Raw genomic sequence first — 23,078 nt, forward strand, 5'->3', positions numbered from 1 at the left:
ATTTTAATGCATTTGTAAAGATGTTTAAATACTGAAAGAAAAACTAATACTATTTCTGCAAGTGAACATAGAGTTAATCGGTCTACACTTGACTGAAATTTTAGTTAGACTTTGTCATCTGTTTATGGGCAAATGTGTTTATAAAACTCAAGGAAATGTTACTCATAGACTTATAGACATGATGATTTTCTGAACTGTACTCTGAAATTTGTCCTTACTCGGTTAAAGCAGTACTCAAGGGAACCATTAGGCCATAAATTGCTTTTCCCTCTGCTACAAATTGACAGAGACATGTCTATGTGATAAAGTATGCTGATGACTGCAGGAATAAAAGTCTGAGGAACAAAAACAATGTGATATGGCACATTTTAACAGCTGTAAATGCGCTAAGCTTTGTGGCTAAGCACTTGTTGCCATAGCTGCTCATGTTTGGAAATCATGAGATTTTATTACAGCAGCTTGTATAGCATAGACACTTCAGCTGACACGATAATCAGATTCCTTGGCAAATTATCAGAACCGCACATGGCCCAATGCTTCCCAAGCACACAGATCCAATGAATGATGACGCAGAGAGGCTGGTTGGGGTGAACTCAATATGTCACAATCTGAAAAGTTTGCTGCCATTAAATGTTCATATTGCCAGGAGCAGTTCTGTAGTACCACAAAATGATCAGAGAAGACAAAGTGGGTGTCCTAGGTTGTAAACAATCTGATTCTTTGTGAAGTAGCTGTAAATGCTTGACTAATGAGTGGGCGACTCTTCACACGCATTCACCATTCTTTTGTTGTATGAATTCAGTTTTGGCAATTGTTCATCACAGTGTTAATAAAAACTAAAATGAAAATTACATTTTATAATAAGGTTGTATCCCTTAACATTAACTCACTACATTAGTTAACATGAACAAACATTGGACAATACTTGTTCAGCCCTAATTAATCTTGATTAATGTTAATTTCAACAGATACTACTACATTTTTTAAATGAAAAGTTGTATGTTAATGCATTATGAACTAACATGAACAGTAAACAATTGTATTTTCATAAATTAACATTAAATAACATAGTGACGGGTTGGTTATTAACCAAGTAACCATAAGCAAATGATGTTACCCTAAAATAATAAAAAGGCCATAAACTAATTTTAGCTTTTGATGCAGTGTATTTTTTTTCTGTCCTAATTAAACATGAAAAATGCCACAATAACGCAATAAAACTAGAGAAATGTACAGCTGTTAAATGTATTTAAATAATATTTTAAATAATTAATTGTGCAGCCCTAAAACACTAAAACTAAATATACTGAAAAACATAACTTAAACTATGAAACATAAAAAAAAAAAAACTAGAAAGAAACTTTAAAACGTTGAAAAAACTAAAACAAACTCAAACTAGCCGTCGCAAAGTGAAAACAAATGAAGACTCTAAATATTATTAAAAAAAAAAAAAACTAAAAAAACTACATAGTAAGACTTGTTTTCTTCAGGAAATATGAATCTGGACTATGTGCATGTCCTGTTATGCCATTAATGCACATAGGCCCAGCTGTTTATTAGAAAGATGTAAAGAGTTGTTCTGGAAAGGTAATCTTTGAAAGAGGTGTTGCTTCATTACCTTGAAGTAACACCTCATCATCTAGTGCTTCATTAATCTCACGTTTGACCTTATTTGTATGATGAAACGCAACTTTGCTTATTGCTTGATTTGGTGTTCCATTAATTTCTTCAGATTCTCAAATGGCATGTTGCATGGCATTAATAATAATAATAAAACAAATTATAATAACAATAAATAAAGGCAGTGAAACTGAGTGTCCCAGGAAGTCTTGTAAAAGTACACACATTGTAAATAAAATCTGATTACTGATGGTGTCCCCAAGGAGGTCTGTAATGCCTGAGTGTAGTTATTCGTTCCCATATCAACGTTCCCATTCATCTCAATGAATGTTGCTTGGCTGGCACATTTACCACTGGAAGTACCTACCTGGGCACTCATGCTGCCTTCAAGTGCACATGGAAATCTCCTATGTCTACGTTGGACATTCGTTATTACAACATGTCAAGCAAGTTGGAAACAATAAAAATAATAATATTAACAATGTTAATAATAGTAGCAATAATAGTTTCTTCACACTTAAAGGTGCTAAATGTGTCGCTTTGAGCCACCTTAGAATAAAATTCATGTTCATTCTAATGTGTGACTTGAATTTACAGCTTTCCGTGCCAGTATACAGGGACCAAAAATGAAATGTTTTCATTTTGGTTCATTCCGAGCAGAAACAGTATATTTTTGTTCTGGTTCCGGCGTTACGCAGCCTCCTTTCCAAATGGTAACCAGTTAGAATGAAATAAATGAATGGTTAAAACGTTCTTTTTAAAATGACATATTCTGTGCTAAGGGTGGGTGATATACCAGTTGCAGTGTTTTCAGATCTCACAAGAGAAACAAGGCACCTGTTTTGGAAAAACAAGCTTAAAATTAGGGACTTGCCTCACAAAATAAGCAAAAATAAGTGATTACAGTGGCTTATGTAAAGTAACGTCTTTTCAATACATATATTCTTATTAATAATATAGATCTCTAAAAATATTTGGCCACCTAAAATGAATTAATAGCCTAAATCTCTCCTGCACGCACTGCGTGAGCGCATTTGAACTAAACATCACCTTTTACGGGCATATTTTTTTTTTTTTTTTATTTTTTTTTTCATTGGTTTTTAAACTAGCGGTGTTTTTCAGAATCAAAGTGCATGCTTATGTTCTACTAAAAGGATAGAAGCCTAATTTTTTCAGGCAACAGGAAGTGATGTTATTCCGAAAATGTACTGTGATAAACTCTTTGGTTTTTGGTTCAAAATTATTGGAACAAAATTAACCAGTTATTAATAATGTTTTCACTCCGGAACAATTGAAAGGGATTTTGTTCCTGTTTTCAGCTACATTCTGCAAAAAAAATTTATTTCGTTTTCAGTTTTCGTTCCTTGAACTGTTTTTAGTCCCTGCACGGTGGTAAGGGTCATTTAGGTCTGGTACCTACTGTAAAGGATGTATTAATTAATGCATGTTTTCTAGAAAATTATTAGCTAAACTGCATAAAACAAACCACAATGTGAGAGTTATTAGCTAAACATTAGACCACAAGAACACAGTCAACGACTGTCCTCAACTGTGACATCAAAGGCAGCAGACTGGGAAAAATCTAAGTCTATAAAAACAGAAAAATCTATTACTGGCAAAACTTATACTATTATATAATGAAACATTTTTTATCTATATATTGCTTGCCAAAATTTTTATTTCGTCTGAGTGTTGAATTGCCGACAATGAAGAAAGATGCTTTTTGGGCCCATAATGCTGTAGTTACTTCCAGCAGGGCCTAACTCGACCATGCTAATAACCAGCTAAAACTTGACCCTTGGTTGTCCATGTCATTGTACATGTGGGAAGGGTTCATAAAATAGAGGTACAGTAAGTCCTGAGGCAGAGGGGCAAGTAATTGAGTTGGTAGCGGTCAAGTTGTTGCGTACAACACACCAACACATCTGATGCAGGCACGGGTAACCGGTTCCACGTGGGACAGATAAGATGCTTGATTTTTCTATTTGTATGACACTACTACACACTGTTTGTACCCAACAACAAATCCATTTCCTCATTCATTCCACATGCAAGGCTGTTAGCCAATGATGATTTGATTAATTTGTGCTAAAAGGTTCGATACTCTGCCAGAATTCCTCTCAGTTCTCATATGTTTACACCATAGAAAGCACTCAGCCTATGATAATCAATTGCACAAGTAGCTTGTTGAACATTGTTGACAATATAATTAGCAACGCAATGATTTTGTTTGTCTCAATTGAAAATGACAAGTATAATTAGCTTTGGCAAAATGTCAAGAACTGCACCACATTCATCTTCCTACCACTTAATATCAACTTGCCATTTGGAAACAAAAAAGGTGACTACATAATCGTTGGGATGTATCGTTTCAAAGGGCACCTTGCCTACCTTGAGTAAATCATAGAAATGGAACTGTCCAATTCCGAAGGGCATCTGTACAGTTTTCCAACTATCTGTAAATGTTATCCAATAGAGCTGTCTCTAAAATGTCTTAATGCGCCACAAACTACCTATACTGTACTGACAAAGACACATTTAGTATTGAAAGGTCGGTAAGGTTTCTTTATACCAACATTCGTCTAACTTTCATGCATAAAGACAAAGTTTATAAAGAACAACGCAAGCAGTGTAGGAAAAAAAAAAAACTGAAATGACAAAAAAGATCCAAGTTTGCGTTAAAGTCCACAGTAGTTACCACAATGTGAAAAATTCACTGAGTGCAACCATTTGAACACCAAAGAAAATATTACACTGATGTGAAATGGGATGAAGCTGGAGAAAATGTTCAGTAATTCATAATGTATTCCAGTGAGTGTACTGCAATTGAAAAATACACCAAAAAAGTTTAAACTTTTGAAAGCACTAACCCTCTAAAAGATGTTAAGTTGTTTTCAGCAACCTCTTTTGAATGCTCACAATAAAACACAAAGGAAAGTTGTTAAAAATAAAGCATCAGGTGATAATCAGAGCTCTGTTTCGTAAGATGTGATTTTGTTGAGTGAATACTGTGAAACTCAAAAGAGAGAAACGCAAGATGCAATATTTTTTTTCATGAATTTGAATGCAGCCAGCCCAATGCCTATTGCATATTGACAGTCTGGTCAAGGGCCAAAATGAATGAGATGCACAATGCAGCTATGGTATTTGAACTGGCTCTGATACTGACTATATCCACTGGCCCCAATTCATTTGTATATCACCAACTTATTATTTTTATTCTGTTTTTTTTTTTTTTTTTTTAGTTGTTTAAATGTCTGAATAAAACATTTGCATATATTCCTTCCCACTGAGTAGCTAACTCCGTTGCTTGCATGTTCAGTCCAAGGGGTCAAGGTTTGGTGGGTCAGCAGAGATAAATCAGACTCATCTCACACGGAAACAGTATGTTGACTATTCTTTAGCTAAAATCAGTCTGTGCTTACTGAAATGTGAAACACTGCCCCCAGTGGCCAAAATTGGTAACTGTTGTTGGGTGTGTGGGCACATCTGGGGCCAGTTGCACCAGCTGTGCGTAAGTTAAAACTTAGCCTAGTTGTGGCGTAAATGGGCATTAAGTCACAATTTACGCACTACTAAATATTTGAGCGTTGCACCATTAAACTTAGGTGGAACGTAACCCTACGTACAAACTAAATATTTACGGCAGACTCCGACCAGGAATAATGGATAGAATAATAAAGCAGACTGATATTTTATGACATCAATGAGCTCATGTTTTGCATGACAGGCATCAATCATTTCAACATACATTATGATGTTGACATTTACGAGAGAGTAACAGTGCAGTTTTCAGGGTGCATGGCCCGGTGTCAAGTTTCAACACATTCCAAATATATATATATATATATATATATATATATATATATATATATATATGTGTATATATATAATATAGGATATTAAAATGAATAAATGTCTGTTTTTCCAGCCTGTTGTATTAGTACTTATTTATCACCCCTCATTTTTTTTAGATGCAGTTCTTATAATATTGTTATTTACACAGGGCAAATATACTATTTATCAAATCTACTTTTATTACGTATCATATTTTAATGGGGATTTAATTTATTACAGCTGACAGTTACGTGAGCAAACAAGGTTTGAACATCAACCTTAACTCAAATTGAAGTTCATGGTTGTTTAACACTTCTGTGTATAAATATGAAGGCTGTTTATTGGATCAGTACAGGTAAACGTCATATTATGCAACTACGCATCACTTTACGGAGAGCTTATGACCTACTACTTAAGTCTTGCCTTAAGAAAGGGTGGTGCAACCAAATTAAGCACCGACTTAGTTACAAACTAACTAGTAGTAACTAAGCCCTTAGTGTGAACTTTACGTCCTAACTTACGTGAGAACTTATGCACAGCTGGTGCAACCCTACCCTGAGCTCCATTTTCTGGGTGTATTGTCCACGGGGTGGGGGGTGAGTTGTTTTCAGCTGTACAGGCTGTAATACAGTGAAGAGGAATAGATGTTTTATAGTGCAGAATTCTCCGGGCTGAAGTTAGTGTGCAGTTATGACATGCGATATTCACAGTAATATTTTGTTATTCAATTGCAAACTGAAACACATTTTACAGAGATATTGATGTTTCATTATGATGGATACAATATATTTGAATTAACATGAAATATTGTACAGTCATAACAACAAATTGTTTCTTCTTTAACTTGTAGTTTGTTTGTCAGAAAAGTAAATGTAGAGATGACCAACAACTCACATTAAACAATAATGGTGTTTACAAACAATTTGAGATTGGCATAAATTTATGGGGAACTATTTCAATATCTCCAGTCTCTTTTCACAGACTGTGCATTGCTGTGAGTGGATCAATGAATGGTCCTTCTGAATCGTTATATGTAGACTATTTCAAAATAAAGAAACACTTGGAACTCATGAAGATAGGTAAACTTCGTACAGCAATTCCCAGCAATGGTCTTACTGGGGGTCTTACTGGGGAAATGAATGTGGGTGCTACATTCTCCAAAATCACTCTATAGCATTGGCTAGCCTCGACTGCAGTCATTTTAGACCCTGTTTACAGTTGGTATTAAGATATTTTGTATAATTCAATCAAAAGTTGTCCACGCTAAATACGGGGGTAAACAGAGTCTAAAACGTTTTGTGATCAGATCACAAAAACCATATAGATATAAGGTGTGTCCCAAACCGCGCACTTCTGCACTGTTTTACATCATTTTGTAGTAGAAGAAAAACTGAATTTTTAACACTGAAAATGAAAAAAAAAAAAAAAAAATGTTTCAATAAGTATCAAGATTATTCACTTCTTCCACCATCAAAACAAAGTGTGGAATGTTGGAGACTTCGTGCACTCAGTGCTCGCGGCTTGCCGTATGTAGCAGAAGGGGCGTAGTTACCTGGCTGTGTTGCTGATCTGACAAAACAATTGTAAATAATGGAGAATGTTCTGGCAAGTGAAACATCAGTGAAGACAGTACCTTACAAATGTAAGTTGAATGCTTACCAGCACCCCACCCTGTGTGAATATGTACGTTTGAGATGTTAGTGTTGAACTGAGGTTGGCTAACGTGCTTAAGCTAGTGGCAACACAATGCATGCGTTTGAAACGTCACTTCTGTCAGCTGTTAAATGGTGAATGCTTTGGTATAGAAAAAACTGTTAAGTGTTCCATTTGGGACAAATCTACACTTTTAAATTTCCTACACTACATGGCTGAGTGCATAGTGTATACTGTAAGTGCAGAGTGAACAGTGCGTCAATTGGGACACAGCTATAGGGATTCATCCTTGTCTCATAAAGTAATAGTTTGTCCATGCACTTTCCAAACAGTAAAATTGCTATAGTATGAGTTTAAGAAAGAAAGAAAGAAACTATAAAATTTGCCATTTTTGTTCACTAAATACAGATGGTGCACATACTGGAAGTGTCAGGTTTAAAATGAGCACTTTTTCAGATATAAGACTGTTGACAGGTACAGTTGGTAAGAAACAGAGTGAGAGGAGCAAAGATTCCCCCAAAACACGCACACAGAAGCAGACACCAATAGGATTTTGGACAAAAGCTGCATCCTTTGTTAAGGAAGACCTGCAAAATAAATGCAAGTTGACAGGCAAAGTGGGGGAAAGTATTACCACAACAAAAAGAACGAGGGAGGAGCATCTCCTCTCTGTGAGCTCACTAGAGGAGTTTGAGGACAGAGCAGCGGGAGACGAGGAAGTGTCATGCTGAGCATTGTGTCCATTCATTCGTTGATGACTGCCCGTTACACAGCGCACTGCAATCAAAATCTCCATGTACCCCAATATTCGCTCACTGACACTAATAGCACAGGCTCAACCTGTCATAGTTCACCATGAAACCTGCGGGAAAACACACCAATCCCTACAACAGTGTACATCACCATCCTTTTTTCTCTCTCTCATTCCTCCTGTAGAATGAGAGATGTCTGCTCATGCTGCTTTTGATTCCTGATGGCTCTGAAAGCAGAGAAAAGGATTATAGTCTTGACATTATTTGCGATACAACCAATGCTATCTGGGTTGACATGACATTTTGGACAACTATTACCAATTATTACATATATTTTTGAAAAGCTGTTTTTTAAAATATTAGATTTAGGTCTGTGTTCATTTAAAATAGATCATAAATAATAAATCAAATAAAATAACAAAATAATAATACAATTAAATTATATTTAACATATGAATTGAAATTTCTGTTTTAGTTCCATTTCAATCAATTTCAGTCAACATGAAATTAAAATGGACCCTTTTTATGATACAACTGAGAACTTTCCTAAACCCCCTTTTTTTTTTTTTTTTTTTTTTGTCTCAACATTTTCCTGATCCATGCAATCATTGTGTGCAATGTCTAAATGCTGATTTTTAGGTAATTTGAGGAAACATTTAATAACTTTTTTAATGTTACAAAAGCTAATGAGAATTCCTGAAATTATCACATTTATTTTGAGACAAAATACTTACACTCAATGAGCACTTTATTAGGAACACCTGTACACCTACTTATTTTTGCAATTATCTAATCAGTCAATTATGTGGCAGCAGTGCCATGCTTAAAATCAAGCAAATACAGGTCAGGAGCTTCTGTTAATGTTCACATCAACTATCAGAATGGGGAAAAAATTTGATCTCAGCTATTTCAACTGTGCCTTGATTATTGGTGCCAGATGGGCTGGTTTGAGTATTTCTGTAACCGCTGATCTCCTGGGATTTTCACACACAACAGTCTCTAGAGTTTACTCAGAATGGTGCCAAAAACAAAAAACTTCCAGTGAGTGGCAGTTCTTTGGATGGAAACGCCTTGTTGATGAGAGAGGTCAACAAAGAATGGCCAGACTGGTTCGAGCTGATAGAAAGGCTATGGTAACTCAGATAACCACTCTGTACAGTTGTAGTGAGCAGAATAGCATCTCAGAATGCACAACATATCAAACCCTGAGGCGGATGGGCTACAACAGCAGAAGACCATGTTGGGCACTTTATTAGGACCATAGTGTTCCTAATAAAGTGCTCGGTGAGTTTCATTTTCAGTTTTGCTCAAGGTGATTAAATTAATTTTTTTTTAATAACTGTCTAATAAGTGAATGGATGGTATTTGGGGTTAAAAAATAAATAAAAAATAAAAATAAAAAAACATTGTTGCAGGGGCTAAAGGCCCCCCATAAAATACACTGTTTTTCTGAATTGGGGGTAACAGATTTGTTATGAAAAATGTTCAAAGTGGGCTCACATTGTCTGATCCAATTACAATGGAGATTATATATATATATATAGAATGCTGTTTTAAAATTCGAAATGTGATTGAAATTAACAGGAAATGGTGCACTCTTTTCTGAAGTGGTTATTTTCAATAAGCATTATCTTAATTTGTCACTCAAAAAAGCATCTTGCTGTCTCAAAAGTATTTGGGGTAAAAGCCCCCCTCGCCACCTTTTTGTTTTAAAATTATTTTGAATCAGAACAACCCTCCGTTATGATTTATTTTCACACAAATGATATTGCTCCATCAATATGCAATAAAAACATGTATTTTGTAAATTGTGGTACACATTGCAACCAGAAAAAAAAAACACTGTTTCCCCACCGCATTAAATATGTTTCACTTGGAAACTTGCCAACTTACGGAAGTAAAATGAGTTGCAAACGTTGGTTCATGCTGACTTTAAATAAGGTAATAAAACTAGCCTAGCATCAGTTCATGATCAGTTTTCCTCAAAATAAAAACAATAATTTGAGATTAATGTGTGACTACATTTCCATTTTGCCCTTTGCTACTAAAACAACCTTAAAGGTTGTATTTTGAAAGTTAGCATGCTAGTTGTGTTAGCTAAGTGTCTTCCTTTTAATGAGGCTTGAAGACAACAGTTTTCTCTAGACTCACTAGTCAGACATGATCGCTGCAGAGGTCTTTAGGCTCATAGTGCTCTAAAGTAGAGTTTTCTGAAAATCATAAACACATGGTTAATAAAGTCATAAAATATCTACACACAGGCTCCTACTGCAATACAGAGACAGATTTCATAAGTCCAGAGTGAGAGATACAATATCACCACATCCTATATCCTGGAGAAGTATGCAGTCTAAAAGGGGTCAGAAAAGAGGACATTGGTATGTTTATTTGAGCGGTGTTGCCCTTTTATTACATTCCAGTCATCACTACTTTAGATTCACACCCTTGAAATATTGACCCACAACACTGCACAATTTGGGACAGCTTCATTATTAAATGAACACACGTGATTCAACTCAACAGCTCGTTAGTAAAGAATGCCACACTCAATGATACAGGTTTTTACTGTATGCACTGTAAAAAATAATTTTGCTGTTTAGTTGTATCAACATGATTTTTTGAGTGAAATTTTAAGTTGTCATTGTTTCAACTTGTTAACAACACACACACACACACACAAAAACTGAGACTATGAAATGTGATCGTCTTGCACAGTGAAGGCCAGTTAAAAGCTTATTACCATCACATTGCTACAATGCTAGATAGTGTCTGATTAACTAACACTGTATGTATTGTAAAGTATATCTTTAGTGCAAAAAACTACATGTAAATTCTGGAGCTTGGTCTAATATTCCCCATTAATAAAGAAATCTGCCATATCTGTAATACAATCCTGCCTCTCTCTCTCTCTCTCTCTCTCTCTCTCTCTCTCTCTCGGTCTCTGCCTCTCTCTCTCTCTCTCTCTCTCTCTCTCTCTCTCTCTCTCTCTGTCTCTCTCTGTCTCTCTCTCTCTGCCCAGTAGTAGGCTACAGTGTAATCCAAATAACACTGCTATTACTTACTATTTCATAAACAGACTGGGACAAGTAGAGAAGACACTTATCAGATGCTGGGTTGCAGGGGTGACTGTTTTATTGATTGATCCGGTGTAAAGTTCATTCAGGGTCTGTTTTGATATTTCTCGTGTGGGAAATAGTCTTGAAGAGCGAGACTGCACATAGTGCAGCTGGTGGAGCTGGTATTTAGATTTCATCTGCTGGGGATTAGATTTGTTTTTCAGCCAACTTCCCTGGCATGCTGCATTCATCTAGTTAAGATGTGAAAATAATGCAGCCTGAGCTGATGAGGTGATTAGAGATGTTGATGATGACGGAATGACAACATGATTGTTTAATATTGTGAATGATTATTATTGTTCTGTATGTTGATCAGTGTCAGAAATTCACTTTTACATAAAGGGGCAATATTTGTCCCTGGAATTTGCTTTTTATTTTTTAAAACATAAACTCATCCGTTTATGTCAAATGCATCAATTTAGTCAATTCATTAACACAAATTCTCAAGATTGAGAATGTATTACCTCACCCTAAGAATTAAATTAATTTCATACTTTCATACATAATGTGTAATATTAGGAACTATTGCAGATGTTACAAATGTACAAAATAAAATAAAATAATAATAATTTTTTACGAAGGCATTTTGCCATCCAAATTTTGCCATTTTTGGTAGCATTTTTTACCCAAGCCAACCTTGATTTCTGACCCTGATGTGGATAATAAAGCAGTTATTTAGCTCAGTTTATAAAAATGAATGACCAAAACCATAGAGCTTAAGTTTTTTGCATATTTGTCAAACCCAGGCAGTAGTTATCAATGTAATGGCATTAACTATTTTTCTAAAAGAAACAATAAATATTATTATTGCTATTATTTACATAAACAAATGAATCTCATTAAATTAATCTCATCCATAAATTCTGTACTCTCCTATATTAAAAATTGGTTTAAAGACAATAAAATAAAATGTTCTTGCATGCTCAATATGAGCCTAGGCTGTAGCAGTGGAATTAATAACCTTCCTTATGTCCAGTTCCTCATGTCCTGGGTTCATTGCACTAATTTTCTACATTTCAGCTTTATGCTTGTATTTTATGTGCAAATAAAAAAAAAGAGAGATAAAAGTATATTTCTTCATTTGGGGTCAGAAATTAACAGGGGCTCTGGGCATAAATGCCACCAAAAGTGACAAAAATGTCATATTCTCCATTTTAGATATGGTATATTGTTGTGTTAATTTATGTTAATTGTTTGTAATTATTTAGAATTTTCTGTTTAGAGAATGCCCTCACAAAGGTCAACAATGCCCCAAAATTAAAATCCAGGGGGAAAACATTACCCCTTAATGGACAAGTTAAATTCTGACACTGATTTAGTCCATATGAATTTTAGAAAAAAAAAAAAAGAAAAAAGCAAAGCAAGTAATAAGACTTGCTAGGCCCTTCAGTAATGTGATTGAAAGAAGAAAATATACTCAAATAAGCCATTTTTTCCAATCAACAATGTCAAAATAAATATCATGCCGACATTTCAGGTTTGTCACCACAAGTCTGTCTTTTGCCTGCACAAAATGGCGCCCCCAAAGAGGATTGTTTCTGTCAGTAAAGAGAAAGATTCGCTTAACTTATGGAGCGCACAATATTTTTGGGGGGAGTTTCTGAATTGCTTCTTTTTGCCCGTTGTTAGGTGTATCTATCTCTCAAACAAGCCTGACAGAAGATTTGACACTAATGTCAGTCAATTGGATATTTTGTTTTGACATTCTTGCTGTGGTCGTTCGGTTTAGCATCTCGCTTACATTATGCCCCTTATTCTGTTTTTGTTTTCCTTGTCTTCGCAGCACTTGCGTGGCGTGTTGTGTTTTCTGTTGTTTTGTATACTGCTGTTTTGTCTGCAACATTGTAATTGTGCTATTGACGGCTGTATTTACATGAAACCTGAATGCTTGCTGTATTTATCTAGTAAGCGTGTCAGGTTATAATGCAGTGACGAGGTAGAAGGGTGGATGCTGACAAATAGATTATGTCACTGCGAAATGCTGGTTTGGCATTAGGGTGCTGGGAAATTATACAGCACCGAGACTGCGAACGACACGGAGCGACAGAACAAGCTGCTGAGGACGCCTCACATTTCGGGATAGTGCCCATACAAGACAGGATCAGTGTCAGGAAAGATTTGACTCACAATTATTGTGTTTTGGTCACCACCTCCATGGCCCGCAGCTGTCCTCCACATCCCATTGTAAGGAGCCATTTTATTGTGTATATGCAAATGTTTTTGAGGGCCAATTTTCAGACCTGACACCTTAACTTTAGGGGAAAGTTGATAAGTGTCATTTTAGTTTGCAATTGTCCCATTAGCTTAGAGACCCACTAGCCCATTCATGCATTTCATGTAGCAGATTCAAATTCAAATTCAAATTTCAAATATTCTTAGCGTACTTCCTGACATATTAGACAAAGTAAACAAGTAGGGCTTAGTCTAATAATCAATTGCAAGTTAATTTAATTGTGCATTTATCAGCGGTACTTGCTTAGATACTTAAACAAACCCCTAACCAAAAGTATTAAACTTCAGCTCGTAGCTTATCCATGTTTCAAAGTGTTAAGAAGAGGTGTACTATTACATTTCTAAGTGAACAGACTTACAATTGTCGCCTGGGACGAACACATTAGCAACCAGGGCAGTCTCATTTCAAAGACGATTCCATCATAGACTCAGCAATCTTCAGATTTATCGCACCTATTTAACTGCAATATGTTTCTTTATACTTATAAATATAGTACTTTAGTTACATTGCACTATCATAGCCATATTTTAGATCCCTTAACCCAACCCCATTCCTAAACCTAACCACTTATCAACCAACCCAATCTCAATGAATTCATCACAATTGTACTTGCTAGTATTTGCACTAGTTCATGCATACGAAATCAAACGAGTTATACACCCACCAATGAGAGATGCCTCGCTCATGTCCATGTAGTTCCTGATGTGGTGTTTGTTCCGTGTTAATCCAAAACTGTTTTTCGTAACTTTAACCCCTAACCCCATCCCTAAACCTAACCATAGAGTGTAACACCTTACCCTTCCCAGAGAGTAAACAAAAGCATGATAGCAATATTAAAGCTGCACTATGTAAGATTTTTGAGTTACAATTAACAAAAGTTCATTACATTTGGGTACATAAAAATCCATGTTCAAAACCCTGTCAGTACCTACAATGATGATTTTTTTTTTAGAGCCATCTGGATGGATTTGGCTCAAAAGCACAGGCATACATCATTCGTCCTTGCATGTTTACCTCATGTCTGTAAGCTCAGAAAGAAGGATCGGCTGTGGTGTGACTCACATGAATGTCAAGGAAGCGGGAAGCGAATGCAACACCTGTTAAGCAGTGGCGTGAAACATTCTCCTTATGTATTTATAACTGTTATAACTGTTTGGCGAAGTTGTTTACCTGCTTTAATGCTTGGATATGTTTTCTGGTAGTGCTGTTGAAGCTTACATAGTTTGTCATGCTATTATCGAACTGTAGTCATGTGTACTGATCACAATGTGTTTACAAGTTTCCTTTTTTCGATGAAGTTACTGTAACATGTAAAGTAATATTTATGACTTCTTAGTATTTTATAACATTGCTGCAGTTTTCAGATTCCCAAAGTGTGTGTACTGTTGTTTTCTAAGGCTATTCTTATTTTTACCTCAGTAACAGAAATACACAAGTTGCTGTCACTGTCCGTTGTCCTTTTAGCAGAATTATTATAATTTATTTTTTTTAGAACTAATGGTTTAAATGCTGCAAGCAAGTGTAAGCCGATGAAGTATTTTTGGAGCAATAAATTAGTGTGCAAACACTTACCATTTTTTTCATTTAGCAAATAGCCTGTTTAAATAAATCTAAAAGCCATTATAAGTACAAGGTGGTTCCCCATGAATGTACGCTCATCTCAACTTGTTTGTAATGTACAGATTTCATAGCACAGTAATGTATATTAATTTGTTCACCATCCTTAACCATCTCTCTATTATAACTTTACTTCCAAATAAACAATTAAAAATGTATTATTGTAATTGTTATATTGCACATTTCTGCATGTTAATTTTATGTTCAATAAAATATATTTCATAATTACTTATTAAATCCTCATTTTGCATTTTAATATTACAGTCTTATTGTGTGCAGTGCATAGACCTACTATTGTAGTATTAGGGTTCAACATGAAAACAAGACGTTGACTCATGACTACTGCAGGTAAATATCTCCTTTTGTCCTCTAACCATAAGATTAATTTGCGCAGAAGAGCAGTGTCGAAACACAACTCACGTAAAATGTTCTTCCACAAGTAACTTGCAGTTTTATGCTTCAACTGCTAAAGAGCCATAAGTGACAGTGTAGCTTTAAAAGCCATGATGCGCAATACGAAAGAAAGTGCCACCTCCGGGTTCCAACAAGTGTCCATGAAGCGTGACTGCTTGATGTATAAGTTGAACGTTTTGGTACTATTGAAGTATGAATTGGTACGAATTTGCCACTCCATAGTATTGGGATGAATTCTCATGAGACTATGTTGTGTCTGCAATATAAAACGGTAGGCAAATGTAGTCACAATAATTTTAGTTATGTATAATATAGATATTTTAGAGCACCTAGCCCAACCCCTATGCCTAAACCTAACTAATAGTATGTAACTATTTCGGTGTAAAACTACTTTCTCCCATCCCATCTTTATATGCAGAGACAACTATAAATAAGCCATTCATAGGTCCATTTTCTAGAAAACTGTAAACACTGTGTCTCTGTGGCACTATAAAATTTGTTCTCTTTGTAGCTTTTTAAAAACAATGTTAATTTTTGCAATTAAGAGGCGCTAGTCGGGCAGGAATTACACACTTCAGCTTTAAGGTTGTAATCGCTAAAAATCTCTTTGTAAGGCAGTCACATCTGATTCAAAACTATGCATCCAAACATTTGCATGTCACAGTTGGTCACAGAACACGTGAGATCCGATGGCATTTGACATCATTGACGTCAAAGCTTTCATAACATTTGCTATCAAAATGAGTGTGGGTCGGGATCTGACTGTTATGGTGGTTGGAGATAATGAATGTTGCATAAAGATTGAAATATGCATCTGGTCCTCACACAGAGGTCACACAACCTCAGAAAATCTGGAATACAGTGCGCAAACAGCATGGATTATTTTTATGATCATTTTTTATGGTGCTTTTCTCATATTTTGTGCCACAACTCTGAAAATTCTGAAAACTCCTTTTGTGTCCCACAACAAACAAAACAATCAGCAAATAAGTAATAAATAAATGAAGCAATGACTAAATGATGACATAATTTTCAGTTCTTTTTATTTTAGAATGTACCTTGGGCCTTGTTATGAGAGTGTGTTGTAGCAACACTTGCACAATGAGTTTTTGTGAGTTTTCTGAGTTTTGCATGGAAAAGCACCACTCACATTTTCTATCTAGTTTTGCTAGGCTCACTATATTTGATATGCCCACACATAGCATTGTAAAAAAATGCTTTAAAGTGGTAGTCTTTCCCTGTGGTGCAGGAAGCCAAAACAGAACGTTCTGACAAATTCATGCATTTATATGTGAAATGAACATGAAATTTTATAATTTAAAGTGCCACTTGCATCACATATTTCTGCTATTTAGTTTACACTCACAGTTTAAGGTGGGGTTTTTAAATTCATATTAAATGCAGTATTCTCTTCTTGACCCATATTTGTTCTATCCTAATGCCATCTACTGGATGCAAAATATATATATATATATATTTTATTTTTTAGACACTTGTTCCATTTTTGTTCCACTGAGTTCTAGCTTATTATAAAGTTAAATTACCTCCATATAACATATGATTAGTTTGAATGGCTGAGTCGGGTTTAGACCAGGCAAAAGGTGGTTTTCTCAACAATGTGAATCGTGCAGTGATATTATGAATCTTCCAGATTTACAAAATCCTTAATTGCCTGTTTAAGTATTTAATTTGTGTATGCACTTTATTTTTACTCCTGCTTTATCTCTCAATATGTAAAGGCTACTGCACTCATTTCAATTTACTGAAGCGTCTCTTCCTTTAAAGACTGTGAATGCATTATGAGAAGAGTTGTTTTCCAGTTACCTTATTTAAATATATAAAACATCTCACAGAACTTCATTCTGTAATGCATTTCCGAACAATCAAAACAAGCTTGTATGTGTTTTACATATATTTTGCTAAATGTTTCTATCTTACAAACATGTTCAGGAACTTGCAGCCACAGAATGCACCGGCTGGCATTAGAGCACAGCTACATGACATCTTATTCTAGATTCTGGACATCTTGGAGACAAAATGGCAGCAGTTGTAGCAGACTTTAAATCCGCTTAATTTTTCCCCCCACTCTGGTTCAAATTACTGTATGCACTGGCATACTTCAGTTTCATTCCAGTGGTTGTCTAAAAACCACAGAATTTCAGGACATACAGATACAGACAGAGGAACAACTGGAATTAATACAATATTGATCCTATAGAAAATAAAATGTATGCATTTGGGAGATACTTTAATTTAGAGACTTTAATTTAGAGACATTTGCAGTGCATTCAAGGTATACTTTTTTCCAGTATGTGTAATCCCTGAATCGAAAACTTGACCTAAATCGTGCTATTGACAGGGTTGGGGAGTAACGGAATACATGTAACAGGATTACGTATTTAAAATACAAAATATAAGTAACTGTATTCCACTTCAGTTACAATTTAAATCATTGGTATTTAGAATACAGTTACATTCAAAAAGTATTTTGATTACTGAAGAGATTACTTTGCATTTTATTGCCATTTGTTTAATTTAATATTTAGTCCTTTCAGATGGAAAACATTTATACATATAAATGATGTGATCCAAAGTGCATTTGAACAGCGGTGAAACACTTTCTTATGATGTGTTACATTCATACGAGCAGACAGAGAAGTAATTTTGAAGTAAGTTTGGAGCAGAAGAAATAGAAATAAACCTTGTCTAAACTGTCAGCTTTACGCTAAGCTAAAATGCTATTTCTAGCCATTTTACATGCACGTGTTACCAGGAACAATCATATTTTTTTTATCAAGAAAATTCACGTTGGATCATAATTAATTTTTTTCTAGTAAGACCTTTGATATTAGGGCAAAAATTGTATTCTTGATAATAATTTTTGTATTGTCTTCCTGTAAAAATATCTAAAAATCCTTAAAACAAGATCAGTTTGATTTATCTTGTTTTAGAAACAACACTGCATAAGATATTTAGGTTTTTCAGAGAATGTATTTTTAACATGTGTATTTTGTCTTACTGTACTGGCAGAGTTTTTATAGTCAAAACAAGTGAAAAAATCTACCAGTGCTGAAGAAGTAATCCAAAGTATTTAGAATACATTACTGACCTTGAGTAATCTAACGGAATATGTTACAAATGACATTTTACAGCATGTATTCTGTAATCTGTAGTGGAATACATTTCAAAAGTAACCCTCCCAACCCTGGCTATTGACATGCTCTGGTAGAAGCTACAGAAACAAGAACATAATGTATTAACTTGTACAGTTAAATAAGTTTGTATTACATTTAATAACCCCTAGAAAAAGTCTGCATTTTCAGTTTGGCCTCAATATCAGCAGTGTTTAATAATGCAAAATGTGTAGCAGTAGGACCGGATGTGGGCGCGTCAAAATTAATTTTCTCTTTTAACTCTCTTATGTTTATAGTTTCTCTATATAAAATAAGTCTCAGATAGGCCTATTTAAATCATATTATTATTATTAATAATAATAATTATAAACATATTTATTATTATTATTATTATTATTATTTAATTATATTATTGATATATTCTTTAATTTTTCTTACCAGATGTAGCTGAATATGTAGGCTACATTAACTGTGTTTCTCTTATTTTTGACAGTAATATCTGCAGAAACAGAATTTCAGTTTATGTCTGCAGCAGGGTCGTTTCAGACCATTCTGGCACCCTAGGCGAGATCCTATTGCTTCCCCCGTTGGGGGTGGTGGGGTATGGGGTGCATTGTGGTAGCCTGCTCTTTAGCGCACCCCCCCAGCAGGTGGCATCCTAGGCCCTGATCTGCAGTATAACAATGTTATTCTGGAGGCAGGATGCGTCAAGCAATTGAAAAATGTCAAGCACACATTTCGTAGTGAATATTAAATGCAAATACAAACATTAAAAGAAATAAGAATAAATTAATATATCCTACAAAGAGTTGAAAGCACCATAAATCTATATCAGAAATTTTTTTATACACTCAAGGCTTATTTTCTGAGCACATATTTTAACATAATCTGGAGGACATAATTATTTATTTAAATGACATGTGCAGAATTAGCTAAATTCAGTGGAATAAATGGCAAGAGCGAGCCTCAGAAAAAAGTATGCATGTTTTTAGTTACTGTTACTCTTGACAAGCTTTCTGAGATGCGCAAAATAAACAGGATGCAAATGGAGTCGAGACCTCGGACATCCGATCTGAACTTGATATCACCGTGCGCATTTTCATAATGTTTACACTGTAGTAATATTCGCTTCACATACTCATTATTGCTTTGCAATTTTTATATATGTTTATTTAAAATATCGCTTCATCAATATCAGTCTTCCGAATATTTTTTCTGTTATTCGGATTAATTCGTTATTTGTTATGAAGTTATTATTCATGTCTTTCTGAATAAGGTATTCGGCTTCGGGCACATCCCTAAATAAATACCTTAAAAAATATATTGTTCATTGTTAGTTCATGATACCAAATGCATTAACTAATGTTAACAAATGTAATGTTATTATGAAGTGCTTCCAAAATTTCAATATAACAGTTGAGCAATATTTTGGTAACACATCACATTAATGTTCCCTTTGTTAAGGGTTTATAAAGGGGGTTATTAATAACTAATACACCATATACAAATGCATTCTAAATAATTGATATGTTGTTATAACAAGATGACTAAATCGAGTTTTGTCAGTGATTTGTATTACATATGAAAATGGCTTGTTAGTCATTAATGGACCCCTTTACAAGCTCTTAACAAAGGGATCATTAATGATCAGCATAAACAAAAATTTTAAAGCAGTGGGTTTGCTCAGTTAAACATGAGAATCTGGGTCTTATGTTAATGGCATGAACCCAGTATGTACCCCAAGTTTAGTAAAAATGAGTGAATTTTTTTAGTCATTCTTACTGAACTTTTCAAAAGAAATTAGTATTAATGGTTAAAAAAGAAGTTTCAAGAATGTTTTCATTGACTGCATCTTCACTTCTCATAATCCCACCCTAAATACTGCTAAAATCCCTCTAAATTTGGACGTGTTTTACACTGATGTCTGGAAATAGACTCCATGCAAATGTGTTGGCTTGAAAAATCCTTCAGAAGTAATGGAAAAAACACAGGGAAAAGTAGGTCAGCATCGTAGACCCTGCAGTTTGAATAGAGTAGACAGATCTTTCTCTCTCCCTGTCTCTCTCTTTCTCCATCTATACCTCTAAAATGGAAAGCTGAAATGCAATATTAGGTTGTAAATGATAAAACACACAAAGTGACCAACAGGGGCATCTAAAAGGAAAGAGAGATTAAAAAGAGAGAAAAGGTGGCTGCTTTTGATAGAAGTGCACATTGTCAAAGTGGGCAGAAAAGACAACCTTGAACTCTTGACAAATGAATAAAAATGTGATGGGGAGACCGAGGCAATTTGTCACACGATGGAGTTTTCACAAGGGCTATATGTCGAGGTTTTGAATCAAAAGTCCAGTTACATTGTGTGTTTTCTCTAGCAGAGGAATGTTAGTCCAAAATTGTATTACATTTTAATATTCTTGTGGATTCTATCCTGCAAACTAAAATTGCTGTTGGGTAAACAAGTGAACACAATAAAACCTGGCATACAGGTAAACAGACCTGATTGGAAGTCACATGTCTTGACAGGACGAGTTCTACAAGTATCTTTATTCCATAAGTAGCCTAGTCTAATGTCCCTGACCACACACACACACACACAAAATAAATAAATAAATAAATAAAATAACAAAACACATACTTGAAGCACAAATAATGAACTGAATAATATGATTTCCAACACAAGCAGATTAACTGACTAATGATTTGATGAAAGCAATGATGCTTACATTTTTAAATACTTTTTATTCGCATTTCAAGTGAATTAAATTTAGCAAAAAAAGCAAAGGATTTTAAAGTCCCTTTTACAAATAGATCTATTACAGATTAGCATTTTCCATTTCTATCTTAAGTTAAATGTCTCCACATTTTCTTTTGTTTTTTGTCCCTGGATTTCCCTGGAATGTCCATTCAAATAGTTACATTAACCATTCACCTTTCTCTACATTCTTCATGCATTGTATGAACATAATCCAAACATTTATCCGATAATTCTTGGAAAGTATATCTTGTATCCGAAAGTATCTTCTGTGCTATGTAAAGTATACACTCTTATACTCAAACGCCCATCAGAAAGGTTTCGGGATGCAGACATTCATTGATAATATTTAGTTGTCAGTTTTCTATTTCTGTCAGTGGGTAATGCATAGAATAATATCACAGACTTTTTGCAAACTATTTTCAAAAGGGCATGTTAGCATTTGTGTTCATGGGTGAAACCATGAGATGTCTAGGAACATGTCTAAGTCATATAACAGCAATAATAATAATACTAATAAAAACAAATAAAATAACAAATAAATAAATAATATCTCTCATAAAGACATTTTTGGTATTTTGACACTAACAAAGAACATTTCCCCACACATTTCTCATTATAATAATGCAAAAAATAAAACCTTATTATCACTACTGACATGCAAAAAAATAAAAAAATAAAATAAAAAAATAAACATACAAATATACATGAAAATTATTTAAACTGTAAATAAGTATTTGTACAGCATGGTATTTGTTGTGCTGTCTTTCATTGATTTAAATAAATGAATTACTGATTTACAGTACAGCATTTTACAATATAAAAATTATTGTATTGAAGAAATGAGAATGTAACGAGAATCAACATTTAGAATAATGCAAACAAACTCAAAAATCACATTAACAAGAAATTGTATCGTCATGAAAATGTTACAATGCAAAAAATAAATAAATAAAAATCTTAATAGTCCCAAATAGACTTCATTTTCGAAACATGACCTGGGAATGTTTCTGTCAGATTCATCCTGATGTAACAATAAAGGTTCTGGAAAGATGCAAAAGCCTCCTTTTGTTATCATAATCATAAAACATTTATTATGAGAATAATGCACATTTGGTTCTTATTGTAATGATGATGAAGGTTTATTCTTCAATTCTTGGGGGATTCTAAATGTTTTCCCTATCTGATTTCTCCATAGTTTTACAATGCCTGACCATTATAATCAGTTGCCATGGGAGACACCCTTTTAACGCATTTCACAAGCACATTTTCAGCTAAATCTGTTTGGCTTTAAAGGGCTATCAAGAGACTGTGGAAAAACTGCACCCAGTTTTAAGGACGCTAAAAGCAAAATGCTATTTATGAGAAAAAGAAAAAAGCAAATTTCCTTTCATGCCTTTATATTCTGAAAATAAGCCTCAATGTTTATTTTATTTCTAAATAAAAAATGATGTAGCTGCATAAAAGGCTCTCATTCTTGTAGATTCCAAGGGTTGATAGGGAACTAGAAAATTTTCATTATAGGGGATATAGCATGCCCCATATTGTGTCACAAGCTGTCACAATGAAATCTGCCATTTAACAGTCTATTCTAGGCTTTTCAGCTTATTTTAAACAGTAAAATAATTGTGAAACACAAAACAATTAATTGAAACAGCAAAATGTAAAAGATAACATAAAAATACCAAAACATTGTTTTGGCCATATTTATTGTAATAAATAAATTGTATATGTTTATAACATCTTAAACACGTAAGAACTAGCCCCAGTAAATATATAAATGTTCCTTGATCTTACTGTATATCTATGAAAAATATCGTTAATCTACCTTTCAATACTTTCATTATACAGTTGAGCCTTGCCTGAATGCCTGTGTGGCTTTATTGTATTCACTTGTTTACCCAACAGCTTTTACAAAAATATGTTAATATTGGAATTTTAATTTGGAGT

The sequence above is a fragment of the Myxocyprinus asiaticus genome, chromosome 5, assembly GCF_019703515.2.
Source record: "Myxocyprinus asiaticus isolate MX2 ecotype Aquarium Trade chromosome 5, UBuf_Myxa_2, whole genome shotgun sequence".
NCBI lineage: Eukaryota > Metazoa > Chordata > Actinopteri > Cypriniformes > Catostomidae > Myxocyprinus > Myxocyprinus asiaticus.